The following is a 21,260-nucleotide window of genomic DNA, read 5'->3' as shown; positions in this document are numbered from 1 at the left end:
AAATTCGAGTTCTTCTAAATATAGATGTGATTAAAGCCATTATAGACGTATCACCACTTGTAAACAACTAATGGAAGTTATCTTTGATACAAATGAAGCAGTACAACAAATTGTATGGGAAAGCAGCAACTTCTTGTTACTGAAAAGCTTGGCTTTTACGTAGTAACGACTTCAGTGGATGGTGGGCACTCTACCATATACTTAAGATGTCCTTAAGCCATCACATTAACTTAGTTTCCTTCGAAAGAAACATCGAAGACTTAAACAATGTTTTCCTGGCAGGTATGAAGATCTAGTCATATTTCCTTATGTTCCAGATACGGACAGCACAGTACTTCGTCATTGGAAAGAGCTAAATAGATCTTTCACAACGCAAAATAGTTCATCAGAACAGTGCTTGCTGTACACTTGTGACTGTGAATACAGCTCTACTTAGGTGAGAGTTTTTCTTGTGCGAAGGAGAAAACACGCGGGTTTCAGGAAGCAGTAAGTCTCTAAGAACAGCGGACATCGCGCAGGAAGGCGCAAGAGCGGAGCTGTGTGGCTCCTCTCCCACGGGAAACGATTTTTCTTGCCGGCGGTATCCGAGGCGGCCTTAACAGTAGCCCACAGAATTATCCGCGGAAGCAACGGCAGAGACGCGCTACCACAGCTGTGGAATGAAGGGCGTTGCTGTGGACATGAGCATCTTCATGAACAAACCTAAGGAACCTATTGTTTGTAACTACGGCTGCTGACAGGAGGTCATACGAAGAAAGAACAACTCAAGCTTGACCACAGCATGTTACCCAGGTACCAACGAAATTTTTTCGTTGTTATTTATACAGAACGTTGATATCAGAACAAGAACCAGTTATGAAGTAGCACATTGTTTCTCCAGTCTGGGGATATTACTCTGAAGTACGGGCTGCAGATATCTGATAACATTTATAGTTTTCGTAATGCAGTTTTTATGACTGATTTTTGGTGTGTAATCTGTTCGACCGTATCGTGTCACATTTTGAAGATATCGACTAAATTTAATTTTTCATGGAGCGCAATTGGTTGAAAATTTTTTTATCGGTTGTCTTACATGTAGCTAGCTGAAACTGATATCGTGCTGAAGTAACCAGACGTTCCCCGAGTTTGTAAACCAATTTCGCATGATCCCGTCACTTGTCTAATACCAGCATCACTTGCAAAAAACGCAGTCGATAAAGAAACACAGTGACTCAGGTACTATGACTCTGAAAACGTTTATCTTGCTAAATATAAACAACTTGATGATCATATCCTTAATCTGACCTTAACAAAAGGCCAGGCAGAAATACTCACTTCGTGCCTTAAAGAATTTCACACTTCACATTTCCGGACAGACAGAAACACCAGCTTTAATTATAAACTATAAAACCAACGATTTGGCCATGCTGCAACGGACGTCAGGGCAAGACTTGCAGAAGAATTGCAGGAGAGTTGCAGAAAAATATTAATCATCATTGTATCGGCCGTGGAAGCCCACGTAGTTATCATAAATAACAACCTCCATTACCAATCTGACAATTCCTTACTACCTCAGAATGTGTCAACCAAAAGTTTCATTTAATTAAGTTGCAGAAAGAATTTATTTTCTTCGGGAATGTATTCAATATTTCTACACCCGTTATTCCATCTCATCTTCTGCGTTAATCTGTAGCAAAGTATATCAAAAGCTTCAGTTCTCTTCTTATCTGCGCTGTGTATCTTTCACGTTTCACATCTGTACAAGACTACCATCAAAACAATTACTTTTAGGAAAGATTTCCTGAAACTTAATTTGAATTCGAATGATCGAATTTCCCTCATTTAAATGTTTCTCCTACTACCGCCAGTGAGCATTGCATATCTTCTCCACCTACACACTCGTCACTTATTTTGTCGTCCAAATAGGATAACAGTTCTACTACATTAAGGGTCAGATGTCCTAATTTAATTCCTTCACCAGAGCCTGATTCCATTCGACAATATTCCATTAATCTTGTTCAGATTTATTTAATATTCATCTCATAACCTCTTTGCAAGCTACTATCAGTTTCATTGAATCTATTTTCAAAGTGCTTTGTTGTCCCTCTTATTGGCAAAGCTGAAAGTTTCCACTACGAAATGTCTGACTGGATTCCGTTACTCCTTGGGCAATGTACAGATTTTATAATGTGAGAGACGGGCTACAACTCTTACTTCCATCTCCGATACTGATAACCTTACATCCCTGTCGACACGTTTATCTGCATTTTGGTTTCTATACAAATTAAAGATAAACATTCACTCTCTGTATTCGTCGCTTCTACGATCAGAAATAAGAGAGTGTATTCTGTTCAGCGTTCTCGAAAGCTTTCTCTAAATATACAAATGTTACAAACGTAATATGGGCTAACCTTAGTGTTTAGCATCAACCGGAGGTCAGAGCTCCTTCCTTTCCTCCCACATTTCTACGAAACCCAGCCTGCTCGGATTCTATCTGTCTACCCATTCTTCTGCTAGAAATCCGCGTCATTTTTCTCCATCAACGAGTTATTAAACTGGTTTTCCTTAATATTCACACCTACCAGCTCCCATCTTCTCTTATCTCTTACATACCAGATGGATTATTTTTTATTCTGGCAATCCTGCACATCTGTTAACACCTCACACATCTAATACCTTCTCATCACCAACAGAAATAACATTTTGGACGCTGAATCACTAACAGATTTCAGTATCCCTGCAGAGTCGCTTTATAATACATTTTGTTCCATTTAACTTTTCTTACACCATACCCTACAGTTTGTATGCAGTATCGTTTTATTAACTCTAGAAGGCGTAAGAAGAGATGAAAATTGTATGTTTATATGACGTTAAATTCAAGGAATGTGTGCTTTGTATGAGTATGTCAATACTTAGTGTGACCCATTTATTTGCCCTATGTAATCCAGACCCATGTTCACCACGTCCTTCCTTTATCACACATTCTGCGTGCTAGAATGGAAGTGAATGGGCAATGCACGAGTAGGTTTAATAATGAATAAAAAAATAGGAGTGCGGGTAAGGTACTACAAACAACATAGTGAACGCATTATTGTGGCCAAGATAGACACGAAGCCCATGCCTACTACAGTAGTACACGTTTATATACCAACTACCTCTGCAGATGATGAAGAAATTGACAAACTGAAGAAACTGCAAAATGATGGGAATTTAAAGGAGGTGGGACCTGGATAAACTGACTAATCCAGAGGTTGTACAGAGTTTCAGGGAGAGCATAAGGGAACAATTGTCACGAATGGGGGAAGAAATACAGTAGAAAATGAATGAGTAGCTCTGAGAGATGAAGTAGTCAAGGCAGCAGAGGATCAAGTAGGTAAAAAGACGAGGGTTACTAGAAATCCTTGGGTAATAGAAGAAATATTGAATTTAATTAATGAAGGAGAAAATATAAAAATGCAGCAAATGAAGCAGGCAAAAACAAATACAAACAGGAAGTGCAAAATGGCTAAGCAGGGATTGCTAGAGGACAAACGTAAGGATGAAGAGGCTTATCTCACTAGGGTAAGCTAGACACTGCCTACAGGAAAATTCAAGAGACCTCTCGAGAAAAGAGAACCACTTGTACGAATATCAAGAGCTTTGACGGAAACACAGTTCTAAGCAAAGAAGGGAAAGCAGAAAGGTGGAAGGAGTATATAGAGGGTCTATACAAGGGCGATGGGCTCGAGGACAATATTATGGAAATGGAAGAGGATGTAGATGAAGACGAAATGGGAGATACGATACTGCGTGTAGAGTTTGACAGAGGACTCAAAGACCTGACTCGAAACAAGGCCCCGGGAGTAGACAACATTGCATTAGAACTACTGGCGGACTTGGGAGAGCCAGTCATGACAAAACTCTACCATCTGGTGAACAAGATGTATGAGACAGGCGAAATTCCCTCAGACTTCAAGAAGAATATAATAATTCCAATCCCAAAGAAATCAGTTGTTGACAGATGAGAAAATTACCGAACTATCAGTGTAGTAAGTGACAGCTGCAAAATACTAACGCGAATTCCTTACAAACGAATGGAAAATCTGGTAGAAGTCGACCTCGGGGAAGATCAGTTTGGATTCCTTAGAAATGTTGCCCGTGACGCAATACTGACCCTACACCTTATCTTAGAAGAAAGAATAAGGAAGAGACAGAGTTTGACAATGTTGACTGGAATACTCTCTTTCAAATTCTGAAGGTGGCAGGGGTTAAAATAGAGGGTAAGAAAGGCTATTTACAAATTGCACAAAAAGCGGATGGCAGTTATAAGAGTCGAGGGGCATGAAAGGGAAGCAAAGGTTGGGAAAGGAGTGAGACAGGGTTGTAGCCTCTCCCCAATGTTATTCAATCTGTATCTTGAGCAAGCAGTAAAGGAAACAAAATAAAAATTCGGAGTAGGAATTAAAATCCATGGAGAAGAAATAAAAACTTTGAGGTTCGCCGGTGACATTGTAATTCTGTGAGAGACAGCAAAGGACTTGGAAGAGCAGTTGAACGGAATGGACAGTGTCTTGAAAGGAGGATATAAGATGAACATCAACAAAAGCAAAACGAAGGTAATGGATTGTAGTCGAATTAAGTCGGGAGATGCTGAGGGAATTAGGTTATGGAATGAGATACTTACGGTAGTAAATGAATTTTGGTGTTTGGGGAGCAAAGTAACTGATGATGAGCAGAGAGGACATAAAATGTAGACTGGCAATGGCAAGAAAATCTTTTCTGAAGAAGAGAAATTTGTGAACATCGAGTATAGATTTAAGTGTCACGGCGTCGTTTCTGATAGTATTTGTATGGAGCGTAGCCATGTATGGAAGTGAAACATGGACGATAAATAGTTTGGACAAGAAGAGAATAGAAGCTTTTGAAATGTGGTGCTATAGAAGATTGCTGAAGATTAGATGGGTGGATAACGTAACTAATGAGGAGGTGTTGAATAGAATAGGGGAGAAGAGGAGTTTGTGGCACAACTTGACAAGAAGAAATGACCGATTGGTAGAGCATGTTCTGAGGCATCAAGGGATCACAAAAGGAGGGTAACGTGGAGGGTAAATATCGTAGAGGGAGACTAAGAGATGAATACACTAAGCAGATTCAGAAGGATGTAGGTTGCAGTAGTTACTGGGAGATGAAGAAGCATGGAGAGCTGCAACAAACCAGTCTCAGGACTAAAGATCACAACAACAACAACAACAACAACAACAACAACATGAAGATTGCGGTTAAAGCTACGTCCCATCGCATCACTGGTACCATAAGGCTTACTTAAGAGCTATGAACTACGCTCGGCAACAGTTACCACAGAGTGTCAGCTGGTTCAGAGCACCCCGAAAAACCCACACGTGAAACGGATACAACAAGAGGGGTTCCGCTGTAACACTTTCATGCGGATGTGCTCTTTGAGCATTTGTTATTGTACATATACTTGCTTTTATCTATGTAAATTTATATGCACACGATGTATGGATTAATTTGTATATTTTTCTGTATAATCAACTATGTATATTATTTAAATATTTCTGAGTAATCGCCGAGGGAATGTTGGGGAAACGTTAGATTTTTTTCAACGAATAAATATCGTTGGAGTAGCGGCGTCTCTGGACGCGGGAGGATGTTACGTCAGAGCGCGCGCTACACAGAGAGGTAACTCTGGTGTCAGACTTGGTGAAGTGCGGACGCATGGGTGGCGTGCACTGTACTGGAGGAGTGACTGTTTAGCGGCACGTGTCAAGTGATGAGCGTGGGTGGTGGAAATATTGGCTGCAGCGATATCTAGAACCCGCCACGCCAATATCATTGCCAATAACTCCCGTGCTCGCTCATTATCATGGAAAGCATTCAGTACTTTCAGTCTCACTAACTTTAAATTTGAACTTTAATCTGTGGCGATCTAATTGTTACAAATAGTAAATTAACTAATCAAATTAAAGTGATTCCTAGCACTATGAACAAAAGCACTAACTAGAATTAATGAGTGAGTGCAAATATCAGTGATTATTGCAATTTGTTATTAGTGTGCTCGCAGCTCGTGGTCGTGCGGTAGCGTTCTCGCTTCGCGCGCTCGGGTTCCCGGGTTCGATTCCCGGCGGGGTCATGGATTTTCTCTGCATCATGATGACTGGGTGTTGTGTGCTGTCGTTAGGTTAGTTAGGTTTAAGTAGTTCTAAGTTCTAGGGAACTGATGACCATAGATGTTAAGTCCCATAGTGCTCAGACCCATTTTGTTAGTAAAGTTCTGGTTCACATTTTGACTTACAGTCGTGCTAAAGTATAATAAATATCTTTGATACAATTTCTCCTTCCCTCTGTAGAAGTCAACAGAGTTTCTATTAATTATTTTTTGCCATTTTCCAAAATTCATAAGAAAATAGTAGACGTCATGGCGATGACGAATACACACTTCCAACGTGCGTTCACCGCGATCTCACCAAACACGGATGCGACCATCATTATGCTGTAAACAGAACCTGATTCATATGAAAAAATGACGTTTTGCCATTCGTGCACCCAGGTTCGTTGTTGAGTACACCATCGCAGACGTTCCTGTCTGTGATGCAGCGTCAAGGGTAACCACAGCCATGTTCTCCGAGCTGATAGTCCATGCTGCTGCAAACGTCGTCGAACTGTTCGTGCAGATGGTTGTCTTGCAAACGTCCCCATCTGGTGATTCAGGGATCGAGATGTGGCTGCACGATGCGTTACAGCCATGCGAATAAGATGCCTGCCATCTCGACTGCTAGTGATACGAGGCCATTGGGATCCAGCACGACGTTCCGTATTGCCCTCCTGAACCCACCGATTCCATATTCTGCTAAGAGTCACTGGATCTCGACCAACGCGAGCAGCAATGTCGCGATACGATAAACCGCAATCGCGATAGGCTACAATCCGACCTTTATCCAAGTCGGAAACGTGATGGTACACATTTCTCCTCGTTACACGAGGCATCACAACAACGTTTGACCAGGCAACGCCGGTCAATGCTGTTTCTGTATGAGAAATCGGTTGGAAACTTTCCTCATGTCAGCACTTTGTAGGTGTCGCCACCGGCGGCAACTTTGTGTGAATGGTTTGAAAAGCTAATCATTTGCGTATCACAGCATCTTTTTCCTGTCGGCTAAATTTCGCGTCTGTAGCACGTCATTTTCGTGGTGTAGCAACTTTAATGGCCAGTAGTGTAAAACCAGGCTAGTATTTTAAAGAAGAAAGCCACTAAAAGGATTAACTTGTAAATTAAGTAGCTATAATAATGAAGGTAACAGGACACACGGTATGAGCTTTCACTGAACACGATTACTCACAGATAGCCGCAAAGAATCATGGGTAGACGTCCTGTCGACATTCTTATCTGGTACCAGAACATGACATAAATTAATCTGCTTTGATAAAATGAACTCTCCTGCAGAATTTAACTATACGTACATGAGGGAAAGAAATAGCAAACTCTCGACTTCATTCATCCAGTCCAGGTCCACTCGAAGAATGTACCATGTTCAGAGGAGCAAACCACCACAATTACGTCCAAGCACTAACCGCAAAGAGGTTTATACGGACTGAAAATCTTGTCAGCCTAAATAAACGACACGAGGATTCACGCACACAGAATACAATGAACCGAAATTGACCACCGTTCCAATCAGAAACAAGCTTAAAAAATCACAAAATGTACAAAATCAATGAGGGAACACAACTAAAAGAACGAATAGATGATTAATCACCGCCAGTTGATACCAAAATTAACAGGGTGGAAGATCCCAATGGTTCAAGGAACACGAAGTCCCTACTAAACAAAGACAGTTGCCAGGAGGTACCACAAGCTACGAAAATGCGATGACGCAGTTAATGCACCCAGCACTGAGCAATTTAAATAGAACGGAGAAGGTATGGAAATAAAATAACGGAGCTGAAGGCACGCAGAGTAAAGAAAACGGGGGCCAACACCAGAACAAGGCACACACTATAACAGGTGAGTTAAATCAGGTGATGCCAAGGGAATTAGGTAAGGAAACGAAACACTTAAAGTAGTAGACGAGTTTAGCTATTTGTGCAGCAAAATAGCTGGTTACTAGGAAGTCTTTTCTGAAGGCATTTGTGTGGTGTGTAGACCTGTATGGAAGTGAAACGTGAACAATAAACAGTTTAGACAAAAAACAGAATAGAAGCTTCGAAATGTGGTGCCACAGAAAAATGCTGAAGATTAGAGGGTCGATCACGTAATTAACAAGGAGGTACTCTACAGATTTGGGGAGACCAGGAATTTCTGGCGCAGCTTGACTGAAAGATGGGATCGGTTAGTAGGACACATTATGATTCATCAAGGGATCAGCAATTTAGAGATGGAGAGAAGTGTGGGTGATAAAAGTCGTAGAGGGAGACGAAACATAAATTCAGTTAACAGATCCACAACGATGTAGATTGCTGTAGTTATTCGGAGATGAAGAGGGTCGCGCAAGGCAGAGTAATATGGCGTGCTGCATCAAACCAGTCTTAGGACTGAAGACACCAACAACAGAAACATATAATAAATGAAAATAAATATCGCACACACATGAAGCCACAAGTACTCTCACATTCACGTAAGACCAAAAGCACCCAGCTCAGCCTAACCATATTCCATGGAGCACTTTCCACACAACAGTGTTCCAAAAGCACAAAGCAAACTTCGACCACGGATAAAGCATAAAGTCAAGCACTGTATGTCATCAGCAATGTATAGCTCATCCCGAAGATTTAACTGAACGACTAACTTACACCCCCCCCCCCCCCCCCCCCCATGGACCTTGCCGCTGGTGGGTAGGCTTGCGCGCCTCAGCGATACAGATGGCCGTACTGTAGGTGCAACCACAACGGAGGGGTATCTGTTGAGAGGCCAGACAAACGTGTGGAACCTGAAGAGGGGCAGCAGCCTTTTCAGTAGTTGCAGGGGAACAGTCTGGATGAATAACTGATATGGCCTTGTAACACTAACCAAAACGCCCTTGCTGTTCTAGTACTGCGAACGGCTGAAAGCAAGGGGAAACTACAGCCGTAATTTTTCCAGAGGGTATGCAGCTTTACTGGATGGTTAAATAATGATGGCGTCCTATTGGGTAAAATATTCCGGAGGTAAAATAGTCCCCCATTCGGATCTCCGGGCGGGGACTACTCAGGAGGACGTCGTTATCAGGAGAAAGAAAACTGGCGTTCTACGGATCGGAGCGTGGAATGTCAGATCCCTTAATCGAGCAAGTAGGTAAGAAAATTTAAAAAGGGAAATGCATAGGTTAAAGTTAGATATAGTGGGAATTAGTGAAGTTCATTGGCAGGAGGAACAAGACTTTTGGTCAGGTGAATACAGGGTTATAAATACAAAATCAAATAGGGGTAATGCACGAGTAGGTTTAATAATGAATTTAAAAAAATAGGAGTGATTGTATGGGGTGCCATTGGTTAAGCGTCTCGGTCAGCTCTTGTTCACATTGACGGCACTTTGAACAGTGGATGTGTTACGACGAATGACCCTACCCTTCATTCTATCCCAGCGAAACCCTACATTTCAGCACGGTAATGCAGGACCGCATGTTGCAGGTCCTGTGCGGGCCTTTCTGGATTCAGAAAATGTTCGAGTGCTGTCCTGGCCAGCACATTGTCCAGATCTCTCACCAACTGAAAACGTCTGGTCAATGGTGGCCGAGCAACTGGCTCGTCACAATACGCCAGTCACTACCCTTGAACTGTGGGATCGTGTTGAAGCTGTATGGGCAGCTGTACATGTACACGCCATCCAAGCTCTGTTTGACTCAATGCCCAGGTGTTTTAAAGCCGTTATTACGGCCAGAGGTGGTTGTTCTGGGTTCTGATTTCTCAGGATAAATGAACCAAAATTGCGTGAAAATGTAATCACATGTCAGTTCTAGTATAATATCTTTGTCCAATGAATACTCGTTTATGATCTGCATTTCTTCTTGCCGTAGAAATTTTAATGACCAGTAGTGTATGTGCTGCCCAAAGACAAATTGTTGGCAAATTTTTGAGTTTATTTAACAATATTACGCTGTCTGATTTCATCTGGTTCAGTGTAGTTGAAATTATTTTACCTTTTCTTCTGAAGTAATAGTCTAATAATTTCCAGTTCAGTCTTTTTTGTATATCAGAAAGGGCTGGAGCTCGTCGGAACGACGTGATATAATTTAAGACCTATTGCTAGTCGATGGCTTAGCATACATCGATTAAGTTATGTACCAACAGAATAATATAGAGTGTAGCTTATAATGTTTGTCTAGGATTCCAAAGAGAAGTTACGTGGAATGCCAGGATTACGTCGAGCAAGAGGTTGGTCGGTGCGCGACCACTTAGCAGTGGGCCTGCTCTAGTAGGAGCGCTCCGCGTGCCTCAGGGGACAGCCGGCCACCTGCCTGCCCGCTGGAGTGGTCCTCCAGTAAGCGGCCGCCGTCCCGGGCGATCTGTTGTGTCCCCTCTGCATTACGCATGCTGCACTCTGACATGCGACCAGCCACTGTCTGGCCCCAGGGACTGCGACCTAGCTCTAGTTGCTCAGCCTCCCACTCAGACATCTACACGTCTCTGTCGATAGCACGCCAAGCCATTTCAGTGCAATATCTGCCACACTGGTATAGATCACTGCTGTATCTACTGGCAATGCGTTACTATTTGAACAGCTATTCAGGATTATCAAATGGCTCTGAGCACTATGGGACTTAACATCTGAGGTCATCAGTCCCCTAGAACTTAGAACTACTTAACCCTAACTAACCTAAGGACATCGCACACATCCATACCCGAGGCAGGATTCGAACCTGCGACCGTAGCGGTCGCGCGGTTCCAGACTGAAGCGCCTAGAACCGCTCGGCCATTCCGGCCAGCTTAGGGTTATCAACCAGTGCTCATATGCTTCATCAGTTTTACTCTTTACGATATATCTGCTCTGAGAACAGGTGTGAACTGCAAGGCTGGGAGACTTCCCATGGTAACTCTTATCAGGACATCATTCCATTCCATTCGTCTCTGCAGCGCGGGATGAAGTTTGTATGATTACCTGTTTGCATTGTATAAAACACTGAGGCGAAGAAGTCATGGAATAGCTAAAAACCATCAAACAGCCACAATCTTATAACTGTTTTTTTTATTTAAGACAACTGGTTTCAATAGAGAGTGCTGTCATCTTCAGATCTTAAAATCTTTGTGTTTTAAAACATGTTCATTTCAGGCTGACATCATGCACAAGATGCCAAGTAGATAAAAACAGAATATTATAAAAGGTCTGTCATCGCTAAAACATAAACATCGCTAAAACATAAGGTTTAATAATCCAAAGGTGACAGCACAGTCTGTTGAAACCGGTTTTCTTAAATGCGACCTTGGCTGCTGAATGTTTCTCTACAATTACGCAGATCGCCTTTCAGTTATGTTAGCATGAGAAAATTCAATCGTGGGATAGCAGTAGATACAATACATGTGGAGCTTGTGGCACAACTTGACTAGAAGAAGGGATCGGTTGGTAGGACATGTTCCGAGACATCGAGGACACATGGAGGGCAGCGTAAAGGGAAACCAAGAGATCAATACACTAAGCAGATTCAGAAGGATGCAGGCTGCAGTAGGTACTGGGAGATGAAGAAGCTTGCACAGGATAGAGTAGCATGGAGACTGCATCAAACCATTCTCAGGACTGAAGACAACAACAACAACAACAACAACAACAACAACGCGTCCACAAGGTATAAAAGGTCAGTGCATTGGCGGAGCTGAATCGTGTGGAAAGGTTTCCGACGTGATTATAGTCGCACTACGGGATTTAACAGACTCTGAAGTCGGAGCAACAGTTGGGGCTTGACCATGGATCATTCCATTTCAGAAATCATTAGAGTGTTCAATATTTTGAAGGCCACACTGTCAACAGCGTTCCAAGAACACCAGACTTCAGGCATTACCTCTCGCCTTCGATTAACAAGCTAGAGCAGCGCCGTTTGCGTAGAGTTGTCAGCGCTAACGGACAAGCACCACTGCTTGAAATAATCGCAGAAATCTATGCGGGATGGCGAACGTATCTCTTAGGACAGTGCGGCGAAATTTGGCGTTGACGGACTATGGCTGCGGACGACTGGAGCGAATGCCTTTGCTATAGTCCGATTCACGAACATGGCGGTTCGTGCATGCCGAGTCATGGACGGGGATTGCATAGTTGCCTGTTCCAAGCGACAGCTGCATTTCGTGCATACGCGTGCTTAGCGCTTGAAGAAAGCGTGTATCCTGTCAGTTATGTCTCTCGCTTGGTCATGTAGTATTGTTTCTTACCTCCACTATCAGCAATGACAGCTCCCAAAAAAGAGGTAAAAATTCACTAATTAACTCGCTAAGATCAAGTTTAACGCTGATATTGGTTATTACATTCATAGCTGTGCATTCGAAACACTACTGAATGTTGCCTGGCTGTCGGAGAATACGTGATATAAGTGCGCAGAATAAACCTAATCGTTCGTGTCTCCATCTATAACAGAACGAAGCCACAGACCCAAATTGTCAACAGGGCACTGCGCAAACTTGTGGTGATTCCATAATGGTGCAGTCTGTGTTCACATGGAATGGACTGGGTTCTGTTGTCCATCTGAAGCGATCATTGACGGGACAATATTATTTTTGGTATTTGAAGACCATTTCTAGCCGTTCATGGACTCAATTTTCCCAATCAAAAAGTGGAATTTTTATGGAAGACGCATGGAATGGATAGAGTCCCCTGGTTCATTTACGCTCTGTCACCGGGCCATAATTTTCCCCTACTGGTTCGAAGAAAATTCTGGAGAATTTGAGCAGATGGGTTGGTCAACTAGATCGCCTGACGTCAATCTCATCTTACATTTGTGGGACGTAATGGAGAGGTCAGTTTGTGGAAAAAATCCCACACTGGCAATGGTTTCCCAATTATGGAGGGCTGTAGAGACAGCATAGCTCAATATTGTTGCAGGAAAATTCCAACTACTCGTTGAGTACATGTTACGTCGACTTCCTGAACTACGTTGGTCAAAAGGAGGTTAGATGCAATATCAGGAGGTATACGATGAGTTTTTTCACCTCCGTGTAAGTCTAAACTTGTGTTCATTGTGCCTACGGAACTTACAGGCAAGGGAATAAACCATATCGTTCGATTCTACATTTAATAATGGTTCTATAATTTTAGATTTCCATGGGCTAAGTGGTGTCACTCTTAAGGAGTGCGCCAAATTAAATTTTTTCGGCACATCGGTGATGATCTCTCCCTGAAAGATACCTGAGTCCATTGGTTTTGCTCTTCTTTGTAGACTTGCAGTATCTCTACTTAGCCTGTCTGATGCGAGTCCCTTTAGAGAAATATTTTAGGATGGTTGCACGTGTGTTTCGTAAGGAATGCCCTTTGTTAACGGATTATATTTTCATAGCACACTACCAGTGAACCGTACACCGCAACGTAGCCTGTGGGGTCGTTCCATTTCATATTCGTATTTGTTATTGTACCGAATTTTTATTCATTTATAGATTTTTATTATTTTATTGATTTTAATAGTGAATCATTGATATTTTACCCACAGGATACTAAATTTTACTTGTTTTGTGAAATGCATAAATGCATATTACTGTACATTTAAAGCATGTTACCTGTCCTTGCAACTCTTTGAAATCTCTATTGTCTGCCTTCTTTGCTACAAAATCTGTAGATCCTACCCTTTTCTAATTGAAATTCACGTTGAGGTGGATAGCCAACAATAAATAAAAAACAATATTCTCCTCTGCGGCCAACAATAGATAAAAAATAATGTTCTGCTCTGATTTTCCTACAAACCGATGTGTAATGACTTCTATATGCTTTTAAGTAAGCCTACATTTACTTGAAATTTTTTTAAGAGAAACTTAATATTCGTACCTGAGCTTATCATCTGGTTGGTATTGATTCATTTAGACATTGAGTACACACGCGGTCATAAATGATAATCGGAGGAAATGAATTTAATCTGGAAGGACTTCGTCCGAAAAAACATGGCAGCTTCTATTAAGAAAATGTAAATGGAGCAAAATGACGCTCAATAATGATGTCGTTAAAATTACGGATCTATACCTTTTTTGAAAGAAAGCCACATTACCATCTGAGCTACCTGAGCATGACTTCCGCCCCGTCCTCACAGCTTTACTCCTGGCAGTGCCTCGTCTCCTACCTTCCAAACTTCACAGAAGCTCTCCTGTGAACCTTGCAGAACTAGCACTCCTGGAAGAAAATATATTGCGGAGACATGGCTTAGCCACAGCCCGGGGGATGTTTCCAGATTGAGAGGTTCACAGGAGAGCTTCTGTGAAGTTTGGAAGGTAGGAGACGAGGTATTGGCAGGAGTAAAGCTCTGAGGGCGGGACGGGGGTCATGCTTGGGTAGCTCAGATGGTAAAGCACTTGCCCGCGAAAGGCAAAAGTCCCGAGTTCGAGTCTGGGTCCGGCACACAGTTTTAATCTGCCAGGAAGTTTCATATCAGCGCAAACTCTGCTGTAGAGTGAATATCTCATTCTGAATAAGCAGACATATTACATAACTTTAGGTGATGAGCACGTAGGAGTGTAGCCAAAGTTCCGCTAAGAAAGTCTCAGTAGCAAGCTAAGCTAAAGCGATGGTTCTCGGCCGTCTGCTCTTCATGAACTGGGCGAAAATGGAGCGGCGCTCGTAGAGCTGCACAGGGTCAGCTAGAGGGCGCTATCGTCGGCGTAGATCTTCCGCTCTCGTAGTGCCAACCTACGCTGTGGCATGGGATCTATTGATACCATAGAACAGTCACATATTTGAGGTGATCCCCATGTTGAATCAACTTTATTAACCGGCTTCGGTGTGGTACTAAGCAATTTTCGTAAGGCAAAACGTACGGCATCTATTTCACAGCCTCTAAGCTTTTCCATCAGGACGTCACCTGACAGAAGTGTCAGTTGTGATTCGTACGAAAGAATTCTTTGAAATAGGTGGTCCTGCTCAGATCATTCACAATAATTACACATAAGGATTTGTTCATAAATTAGTTAGCCATCCTCTTCGAGACAAGTCATTAAGTTTGAGCTCAAGATCCGTTCTAGCACTACAAAAGAGATGGATGCGAAACATGTTGGACGTCAGTTTCGTGCATGACCTTGATACTCTTCGTGTAAACACTTGTAATCCGTGCTTTCTCCCTAGAGCTGGGTAAATTTTCTTGTCAGACGTATTTACGGTATATTGTCGCTAAAAGATAGGATATTTCGCCGGTAAATTTTCCGTACGAACTAATAGTCATATCATAGTGTGAAACGCCCGCTAAACCCGATGGGCAGAACAGGTGATTAGGATTGTGGAAAGGGACAAATATGGCTGGGGTCAGTTTCATCTTAAAATTGTAATTTATTGTTATTTAATAACACATTTACAACCAAAATGGCACATAGCCGAACTTTTACAACTACTAATTTCAAAATGCAATTCTTTCACGGCTGAAGGCCTCCAAACAAGAAATCTTAAAAATCAACAAGATAAAAATGCAGTTAATGTAGCAAATAAAATAATTAAAAAATATATATTGTCAGCTAGGCTGAAAGCCTTAAGGCAAAAGTGGATAGAGAAACACAACAAGACGGAATATAAATAGCTGAAGGCCCACAGTAAAATTCCCAAAATTGATTTACACAATTTTTTTTCTTTTAAAGCATTGGCTGTGATAGATTATAAACAACAATTAAACACCGGTGAGAAAGCCAGTAAAGACAACAGTACTCAGAAGAGTCCAGGGAGGTCGGTCTGCCCTCGTTCACTTAGGTGAGACAGGTGGTGAGCCCAACCACACTTGATCCGTCGAAACCCAAGCAAGGGACAACCACGGACCGACCGACAACGACTTGCTTGCCACCAATCGGTACATGAGAAGTCAAACACAAAATGTTACGGGCGTAATTATCCACAATCAAATATTCACATGTATTAAGCTGTCAAAACTACACACCATGTTGGACAGCGCAATAGGTGAGGAAAATACACTGCATGAAATTACGTTAGTGGCCAGGGCAGGTAACCGGAACACTAACGGCCACAATTCAGCAAATTCCGCTGGTGTCGATGCACAAACGTACACAGCCGACTCATGAACGATCGGCGAGCCAAACGCGTCGTCCGGTAGGACGACCGATCGTCGATCCAGCGAGACCGTGGCCCGGTTCGACTGATGCTTCGCGGCAGTGGTCGCGCGAACCATGTCGGTGCATACCTCACTGCTGCTCCAACCCGACTGCACTAGTGCTGTTTTGCAACTCCTCGACTGGGAGGTCCGGAATGCGCTCCAGTCGCGTTCCAACTGACTGGCAGACCCAAACTCGCGCCCTGAATTACCTTACGACAGACAACGACCGAGAAGTAATAGCAGTGGAGCAAAGACGATACGAGAGGGGATATATCGATAGGCGGTGCTAGCGCCGGTCACGGTCAGGCAAAGCAGCAACTCAGCGACAGTAGTAATTTAAATTAAGGTAGTGAGGAGGAAGTACGTTAACAACAGGGTGTAAAATAGAGGATGGCGGAAACACGAGCCACGCATGGCACATAGAGCCTAGGAGTTTTCTTCAATTTTAGCGCTTTCAGCTGTTCCTCAATACTGTGAACTAGGCATACTGTAATACACCTAAGAGCTGAAGTGCTGACAGGCAGCAAACAGAGTAAGAGAGATACTTGGTTTTAGCCAGCAGTCGCTCCGGGATAGCTGTCTATTTCGAGCATTTTATCATTCTAACTCCACGCCATTTGTCCAAAGAGTTCACATTAAAAACAATACCTCGTCTATCGTCTGCTAGGTCTGTTAACGTATAATTTTGGAGCTTGAGGTCTTAACTACTGCCGCCACTATACGTTCTAAGCAACATCGTCACATGTGTCAGAGAGAGGAAGAGGACTTCATGCGCACAGACTGGCAGAAGAACGCATGATTTGTACAAGGTAGCAAATGGACGGGTTAACCAATTTGTGACATTTTGTCAATGGACAATCTGTCAAATGATAGTCCACATTTATTAAGGTGTGTGTGTGTGTGTGTGTGTGTGTGTGTGTGTGTGTGTGTGTGTGTGTGTGTGTGTGTGAGGTTTTCTTTAGGCATTTGGAGTAGTTTCAGCCAAACTTGGAGTACTTAGTTTCAGGTAAAAATGTTACAGTGAACCTAGGATAATGTTGGTACTCCAAAAGATAAAGTAAGTTCTTAGCATTGCTCTGGGAAGCATGGGGAAACCATATCCAAACGTGATATACATAATTTTAGTTTTGCATTAACATTTTTTATGATCGGTTCGAAGAGACGTGCCACGAACACCTCTTTTGAGTCAACATCTTCATCTCAGTGTAGAACTTGGACGCTAAGTCTCAGTTATTCGTTGGATGTGTTCCATCTTCTGCCTTCCCCTACTGTTGACCCTCTGCTGCTCTCTTTGGTACCGAGTTATTCTATGATGCTTTAACACATCTTCCATTATGTCCTATCATTCTGCAGAATCAGTGAACAGAGTAATGTACAGACAAGAAGAAGGGACATGTCTTGTCATAATGTTCCGTCTTCTCTGTTTATTACATATACTCCTCTCTTCGCTGGCTCTTAGGAAAACCTCCCCCTTTGCTATCTTATCAGTCCACCAGATTATTTTTAATTCTTCTATAGCAATGGTTTCTGCGGTTTTTTACGGTCATTGCTAGTGTAGTTGCTCGTGTAAACAGGCTCTGAGCACTATGGGACTTAACATCTGTGGTCATCAGTCACCTAGAACTTAGAACTACTTAAACCTAACTAACCTAACGACAGCACACACATCCATGCCCGACACAGGATTGGAACCTGCGACCGTAGCAGTCCCGCGGTTCCGGACTGAGCGCCTAGACCACCGCGGCCAGCTCATGTAAACAGAATCCCATACAAGCAAACCAGTTGCGTCGTTACCTGCAGTTACACGAACTTTAGGTAACTGCGCTATGCACGGGTCTGTTTAAAAAGGACAGCTCAATGTTGTCCTAGGGTCGTGCTGCACAGGTTTGCTGTCTTGCCCCACAGTTAATTCGCTGCAATTAATAACCTGCAGTTCCGATCCTGCAGTCAAATAGCCACGCACTGGCTGGAATTGTGAATTAATAAAATACAAAGAAACATAAAATATAATTTGAATGAATAATTTAATAACATGGGTTCTATTGAAACGTGTGTAATTGATGTAGACGACAGGAATTGAGTTGAATAATGTTTGTTTGTGAAAGAAGATCTCCAATAAGATCCTACGATGTTCTCTTATAATACAGATATAAAACACCATTATTAAAGGCAGTAAAGTTACTTTGAGAGCATTACAAGAATGGTAGAAAAATCTCGAAACTTAATAGTCTTGAAAGATTTGCGAAAACTAAGTCCATTTCGTAATCGTAGTACGCGAAATGTTCACCATATGAAAACAGTTCAGAGTTCAACAAGATACACAGATTAACACATGTGAGATGACAAGTAGAAACTCATTCTATGTTTATCCTCAGTTCCGGAATACAAACGGAAAACATTATACTGTAGCACATTCAGACTTCTCGCAATCTACATCTACATCTACATCCATACTCCGCAAGCCACCTGACGGTGTGGTGGAGGGTGCCTTGAGTACCTCTATCGGTTCTCCCTTCTATTCCAGTCTCGTATTGTTCGTGGAAAGAAGGATTGTCGGTATCTCTCTGATTTTATCCTCATGGTCTCTTGGCGAGATATACGTAGGAGGGAGCAATGTACTGCTTAACTCCTCGGTGAAGGTATGTTCTCGAAACTTCAACAAAAGCCCGTACCGAGCTACTGAGCGTCTCTCCTGCAGAGTCTTCCACTGGAGTTTATCTATTATCTCCGTAACGCTTTCAAGATTACTAAATGATCCTGTAACGAAGCGCGCTGCTCTCCGTTGGTTCTTCTCTATCTCTTGTGTCTACCCTATCTGGTACGGATCCCACATTGCTGAGCAGAATTCAAGCAGTGGGCGAACAAGCGTACTGTAACCTACTTCATTTGTTTTCGGATTGCATTTCCTTAGGATTCTTCCAATGAACCTTAGTCTGGCATCTGATTTACCGACGATAAACTTTATATGATCATTCCATCTTAAATCACTCCTAATGCGTACTCCCAGATAATTTATGGAATTAACTGCTTTCAGTTGCTGACCTGCTATATTGTAGTTAAATGATAAGGGATCTTTATTACCGCGTATTCGTAGCACATTACACTTGTCTACATTGAGATTCAATTGCCATTCCCTGCACCATGCGTCAATTCGCTGCAGATCCTCCTGCATTTCAGTACAATTTTCCATTGTTACAATCTCTCGATATACAACACCATCATCCGCAAAAAGCCTCAGTGAACTTTCGATGTCATCCACAAGGTCATTTATGTATATTGTGAGTAGCAACGGTCGTACAACACTCCCCTGCGGTACACCTAAAATCACTCTTACTCCGGAAGACTTCTCTCCATTGAGAATGACAAGCTGCGTTCCTCTTCAATCCAATCACACAATTGGTCTGATAGTCCATATGCTCTTATTTTGTTCATTAAACGACTGTGGGGAACTGTATCGAACGCCTTGCGGAAGTCAAGAAACATGGCATCTACATGGGAACCCGTGTCTATGGCCCTCTGAGTCTCATGGACGAATAGAACGAGCTGAGTTTCACACGATCCTCTTTTTCGAAACCCATGCTGATTCCTACAGAGTAGATTTATAGTCTCCAGAAATTATACTCGAACAGAATACGTGTTCCAAAATTCTGTTGTTGTTGTGGTCTTAAGTCCTGAGACTGGTTTGTTGCATCTCTCCATGCTACCCTATCCTGTGCAAGCTACTTCATCTCCCAGTATCTACTCCAACCTACATCCTTCTGAATCTGCTTACTGTATTCATCTCTTAGTCTTCCTCTTTGATTTTTACCCTGCACGCTGCCCTCCAATACTAAATTTGTGATCCCTTGATGCCTCAGAACACCTATCCTGTGCAAGCTTCTTCATCTCCCAGTATCTACTGCAACCTACATCCTTCTGAATCTGCTTACTGTATTCATCTCTTAGTCTTCCTCTATGATTTTTACCCGGCACGCTGCCCTCCAATACTAAATTTGTGATCCCTTGATGCCTCAGAACACGTCCTACCAACCGGTCGCTTCTTCACATCAAGTTGTGCCACAAACTCCTCTTCTCCCCAATTCTATTCCTCATTAGTTATGTGATCTACTCATCTAATCTTCAGCATTCTTCTGTAGCACCACATTTCAAAAGCTTCTATTCTCTTCCTGTCCAAACTATTTACTGTCCATGTTTCACTTCCATACATGGCCACACTCCATACAAATACTTTCAGAAACGACTTCCTGACACTTAAATCTATACTCGATGTTAACAAATTTCTCTTCTTCAGAAACGCTTTCCTTGCCATTGCCAGTCTATATTTTATATCCTCTCTACTTCGACCATCATCAGTTATTTTGCTCCCCAAATAGCAAAACTACTTTACTATTTTAAGTGTCTCATTTCCTAATCTAATTCCCTCAGCATCACCCGACTTAAATCGACTACTTTCCATTATCCTCGTTTTGCTTTTGTTGATGTTCATTTTATATCCTCCTTTCAAGACGCTGTCCATTCCATTCAACTGCTCTTCCAAGTCCTTTGCGGTCTCTGACAGAATTACAATGTCATCGGCGAACCTCGAAGTTTTTATTTCTTCTCCATGGATTTTAATACCTACTCCGAATTTTTCTTTTGTTTCCTTTACTGCTTGCTCAATATACAGATTGAATAACATCGGGGAGAGGCTACAACCCAGTCTCACTCCCTTCCCAACCACTGCTTCCCTTTCATACCCCTCGACTCTTATAACTGCCATGTGGTTTCTGTGCAATTTGTAAATAGCTTTTCGCTCCCTGTATTTTACCCCTGCTACCTTCAGAATTTGAAAGAGAGTTTTCCAGTCAACATTGTCCAAAGCTTTCTGTAAGTCTACAAATGCTAGAAACGTAGGTTTGCCTTTCCTTAATCTTTCTTCTAAGATAAGTCGTAAGGTCAGTATTGCCTCACGTGTTCCAGTATTTCTACGGAATCCAAACTGAGCTTCCCCGAGGTCGGCTTCTTCCAGTTTTTCCATTCTACAACTGAAAATATAAAGTCTCTTGAGAAATTAAAGTAGGGTAGCGGCCGTTCACCAACCATAATCTATCAAGGGGC

Source organism: Schistocerca gregaria, chromosome 6 (assembly GCF_023897955.1).
Source record: "Schistocerca gregaria isolate iqSchGreg1 chromosome 6, iqSchGreg1.2, whole genome shotgun sequence".
In the NCBI taxonomy this organism is placed as follows: domain Eukaryota; kingdom Metazoa; phylum Arthropoda; class Insecta; order Orthoptera; family Acrididae; genus Schistocerca; species Schistocerca gregaria.
The sequence above is the reverse complement of the archived record's forward strand: the minus strand, read 5'-3'. Positions refer to the sequence as shown.